The sequence below is a fragment of the Belonocnema kinseyi genome, chromosome 1 (genome assembly GCF_010883055.1).
Source record: "Belonocnema kinseyi isolate 2016_QV_RU_SX_M_011 chromosome 1, B_treatae_v1, whole genome shotgun sequence".
NCBI classification, from domain to species: Eukaryota; Metazoa; Arthropoda; class Insecta; order Hymenoptera; family Cynipidae; genus Belonocnema; species Belonocnema kinseyi.
Window position 1 is genome coordinate 109,550,769 of NC_046657.1, and position 5,306 is coordinate 109,556,074.

The window sequence follows — 5,306 nt, forward strand, 5'->3', positions numbered from 1 at the left end:
GTTCCTGATGAAAAAAACACATCTGCGCAGATGTGTTTTTTTTTACCAGGATCTTCGGTCTTCCTGCAGTCCGATTTCCTGAAATCGAATAGCTCAAGTACAAGATAAGTTTCTTCACCAGGATTCGAGGGTAATTTTGAGCCACCGATCCTTATTTTCAATAGCTTATCTGCATATTTTATTTGTCAAGTAAAAATAATTCTAGTTGAATTATTTATAATATAATTATTATTAATAATCTGAAATAATTATAGAAATATAATTAATACATTATTATCATTTTAGAGACTATCTTAACCATTTGGTGATATTTGAAAAATTGTTATTTTTTAAAAATAATTTTTAAAAATAATTTACAATAATCGCGCACATTTTTTAAATGTTAGTTCTACACTGATTTGTTTGTACTGATTCGTTCATTTAATAATAAATTAATGATTGCAACTTAATTTGATTTTTAAATTAATTACTGATTTGTTCATTTAATAATAAATTAATAATTGCGCCTTAATTTTATTTTTTAATTAATTTTTGGAAAATTTGTAGTTGTTAAGTTTTTTCAGCAGGAAACTCGAAGGTTCTTCAAGGCGGATTCCTGCTTTCGGTAGATAGGCTTAGGCCTATCTACCGAAAGCAGGATTCTCGGCGAATTTCTGCATTAATATTTAGCCTATCTACAGTTTTGCATATAAATAATTGGAATTCGCCAATTTTTTTTGTTTTAATGAATAGAACATGTCCGATTTACCCAAGAACAGTACTTTTCTTTTCAAAAAATCTCAAACGTTCAAAGGTACAGATGCAAACGCGTTTTATTGAATATCTCGGATCGTCTAAAATGCAGATGAGTGTTTCTTCATCAGGACGGCAGTATTGAATGGGATTCCCTCTTTTGAAGCAACATGAAGTTGCGCATATTTCATGGAAATGCTTTATCGTTGATTTTCAAGTTATTAACGCTGCACTTCAAATACAATTTCAACACCTTTCGAATGAAATTGTTGAATTTGGAAAATTTTGATCTAAAATTTTTTAATGTTAAGAACCTTCATTTTAAAAACAATTTTAATGTCAATTTATTACATTTTTAACGCTTTTATTTACAAGTGATACCAGTTTAATTCTCCTTCATTCCATTCGAAATTGTCCCTTTTCAAAATGTTGCCTAATGTGAAATAGTTTGAATTAAAACGCTTTCAATTCAAAATCGTTTAATATATAGTTTTTAAACTTTAAAGGCTCTGCATTCAAAATTATCAGTATTCATTATAGTTTCTAAAATGTTCAAAGTTGATTTCTTAACGGATTTTTTAATTTTTTAAATTTTTAATCATAGTAAATAATAGATTTTATTATAAATTACATTATAATTGTTAGAAGTTTTTAATTTTGTTTCTAAATTTCTTATTCTAAATCATAATAATTCATTTTATAACAAAATTTATTTATAGAAAGTTAAAAAAATTATATAATAAAAATAAATGCCCAGAGACGTCACTAGATTTCTTTCAAAAAGGTTTCTTGATGCTCAACGACATCCGTAATTGGTCATAAATTTTAAAAAAACTGTGGGTTTGACAAAATCAGTATATTTTGTTCCAAACCGGGATAAAACATGCATTTTTATAGAGATGAAAATGATAAAAATAGCGGCTACCCTGCTGCTAGCAGTGCCATAAAAGTCGTTTTTTACAAAATAACCACCACTTACATTTTTTGTAAATTTCTTATTGAAATTCGTCTTTTAAAAGACAAACATCCTTCGACTTATAAGCGGGCTCAAACCTTTTTTTTTGACTGACAGAACCTTTTTTCCTGAAAACATAATTTTTTAATTTTACTCCTAAACGATGTAATATTGAAAAAAGGGGAAGAGGCCAAATTCAACAAATCATAAAAGTGTGAGTTTATTTATATTTTTTAATATATGGTCAAAATGGGCGTTTCAAAATATTTCAGGATATATCACAAAAATTGCACAAAAGAACTTTTATTTAAAAGAACACAAAAAGTATTGCAAGTAAAGTTAAAACATTTTATGCAATTTTACAGATATTTTAGGGATTTTTTCAAATTGCATGTGATTTTTAAATATTTCGAGATGTTTCACACGATTCCAAAAATTGTAAGTAATTTTAGAAGATTTATTAGGATCAAAATTTGTTATTGTTAATATTTGAGTGGGACTCTAAGGAATTCAAGTAATTTCAACAGTATAGAAAAATTATGAGGGACTTCAAATGATTTGAAAAAAATTAATAGTATTTCACGCTTTTCCAAACTTTTTAATTGATTATGACGGATTCCCAAATTTCATAAGGACAAAAATATCAAAAACTAAAATTGCTGACAATTTCAAATTTCCAAAAAAGAGAAAATATTCAAAATAGAAACTTCGAAAAATTAAAAAATTGCCGATATTTAAAAATTTCTGAATTATAAAATTCCCGAATAATAATATTTTTGCAGTTTATAATATTACCAAACTTGAAAATTTCCGATGACAGATAAATTCCCGAAATTATAAAATATTCGACAAGATTAAATTCAAGACACAGGAAATGTTCGACTTATTAAATATCAGTGTTTATAAGTACCGAAAAAATCCGTCTTGGCATATCAAAATTACAGAGCAAAAAGTCGCATTTCTAGATCCTGCTTAGTGATTGTGAATTCTCTTTAGTTAAAGCTCCTACGGCTTTAAGGAACACATTTCCATAACCTGTCCCGAGAAAAAAGGTCAAAAGCAAATTTTCAGTGATAATTGAGGCAAACAATTGAGTTGTTAAACTTTTTCATGTACCTTGTGCGTTTTTAAATTTATTTATTTTTAATGCCATCTTTCAGGATTAAAACAAAAACTATGCGGCTTATACAAAAATAATTTATAAAAAATTTGTCGATCTTCTTCTTTTGTGAGCAACTGTTGTCTATTCATTCATTTGCGTAACTTGTGATGTTATTTCATAAATTTTAATGTTATTGTTTACCATTGAACCAGAAACTACACGTCCTATAGATAGATAAATAATTAGCAACATATCAAAAACAAATTTTCAAACAAATGTTTTCAACTTATTCATACAAACAATTTTTCTTCTAACATTTTTTCATGTCTAGTAGAGTTTGTCTAGAAAATGGCATTTTTTATTTCTTAAAAATCATTTTCGATGGATAAAAACAAAACCGTTGGGCAAAAATGAATGGTCAACGAACTTGTTTTTCTTTTCATGCCTCAAAAATGAGTGCCAAAGCTCAATTCAATAAGATCAATCTTTCGAAAGTTATCGTGCCTACAGGCATAAAAATAATACCTTCTCATTAGGATGAGAATGTGATAAAAAATATCTTTATTAAGTAAAGGCATCTTATTTTATTTATTGTTTTTTTTTTGATTATTTTGTTTTAAACCAAAATTTAATTGTTCCAATTTGGAAATTTGACACTTCAGAAAGTTATTTATTTATAGTTATTTATAATCTTTTATCAATTTTAATTTATGTTATTGTTTTTTATCAGAAATTGGTATTTGTATCCAAAAATCATTAGATTTTAAACATTCATCAGTTTTGAACAATTCGAGGTTGCATTTGAATTTTACGCTCAAAATTGGCATTTTCATACAAAAATCATAATTTGAATAAGACTTAGAATGTTCTAACAATTTTGGATTATCTTTGTGTTTTTCAGCGGAAATTGGTATTTTTAAATTAAAAAGAATTATACTTTAAAAAGGATTCACAAATTTTCAAGAGCGACTAAAAAATTTCAAACAATTTAAAGGTATGTTATCATTTTTTACCAGTAACCAGTTATTTCAAACAATAAACGTAGACTTTTGCAAAGGGTTAAAAAATATGTCTTTCTTATGAAAAATGGAACGATATTATTTTCTATATGTATATTTAAAAAAATGTTATATATACATATATTATTCTTTAAGGTTAAGATATCAATTTTGATCAATAATAAAAAGTAGTGTCCTAGCCTTTCTTTTGTATTATTTAGATAAAAGATTCTTATTTTTTATATAATAATTTGGCAATAGCATAAAACCAAGAAAATAATAATCATGCCTAGTGCGTGTATTTGTTTTCTAATTAATTAGAAATTCATCTTTTTGATCGATTTATCTATTTCGTTGAGAGTTCATCTTTTTCGGTTGAAAATTCAATTGCATTCTCGAAAGTTTAATGACTTTGTTACAAATTAATTTTTTCAGTGGAATATTAATCACTTTAATTTAAAATTCATCTCTTTGGTAGAAAATGTAATGTATTTATCATAAATATAGGAGAATTAGCCCCGAAAAACTCGCAAATACCAATTTTTCACTTATTGGGATTTTTTCAAGACAAAGCTTTCATCTTGAAGTAGATGCTCAATGGTCGAAAAATATTTCAAGTACTTTATCAGGAAAAACATTTATTTTAACGTGTAGCAGCAAATTTTTTCCTTGATTTTCGCTAGATATTTAGTTTACTCTTGTCTCCGTAATAGAAAAAAAAAACACAAAAAATGTACAAAATATTTGTTACCTCGCAGAAAAATCGATCAAAAATGGTTTAGATGGCGCTGGCGATTACGTTCGGATTACTTCAATTTTCAGCTGACCGCCGGAATTAAAACCGGGATCAAATTGAAGTTGGAATGTATCTTGATGCGACATCTTATTGTGTACTTTTTTTCTGTATATAAAATTTTTTTTTGCTTTTTGGTTTGTATTTTAGTCCTCGTAAAATATAAATATGCTTTTTATTTTGGGCCTTTAGCCTTGCAAGTGAATGTTTACTTAATATAGAAGTCCTTATTTTGAAAAATTTACTTAAGAACCGAAGGCCAAAATTCAAAAACATCCTTATAAAAAAGTGTCTGCTTTTTCAGCTTAAAAATAAAGCTAGAAAGCCGGCCTTACAAAAATCTATTTTAATTGGTTTTTAACTGCAACTCGTGCTTTTTTCGTCAGTTTTTGGATTTTTTAAATGAAATTTGCAGGCAATGCGCTTTAGCGTGCCTTAAATTGGTAGAATAACATGAATTCAAGAAATTATTTTTAAAAAATTTTTAACAATTTTTTTCTGATGCTCGGCGTGAATCGAACTTTTGTCAATTCCAATGTTTTGTTTACCTGAAAAATTTTGAACATGCAAAGAATTCTCGTTACAAAAATTCGGAGAAATCTTTTATAACGTTTTTTGGAAAATTTTGGATTAAAATATTTAAAATTTTGAGGAGTTCTTATGATTTCAGTTAATGTCAGCGTTGGAGTAAATTTTTATATTTTCCATTTTAATGTAAAACGAAAA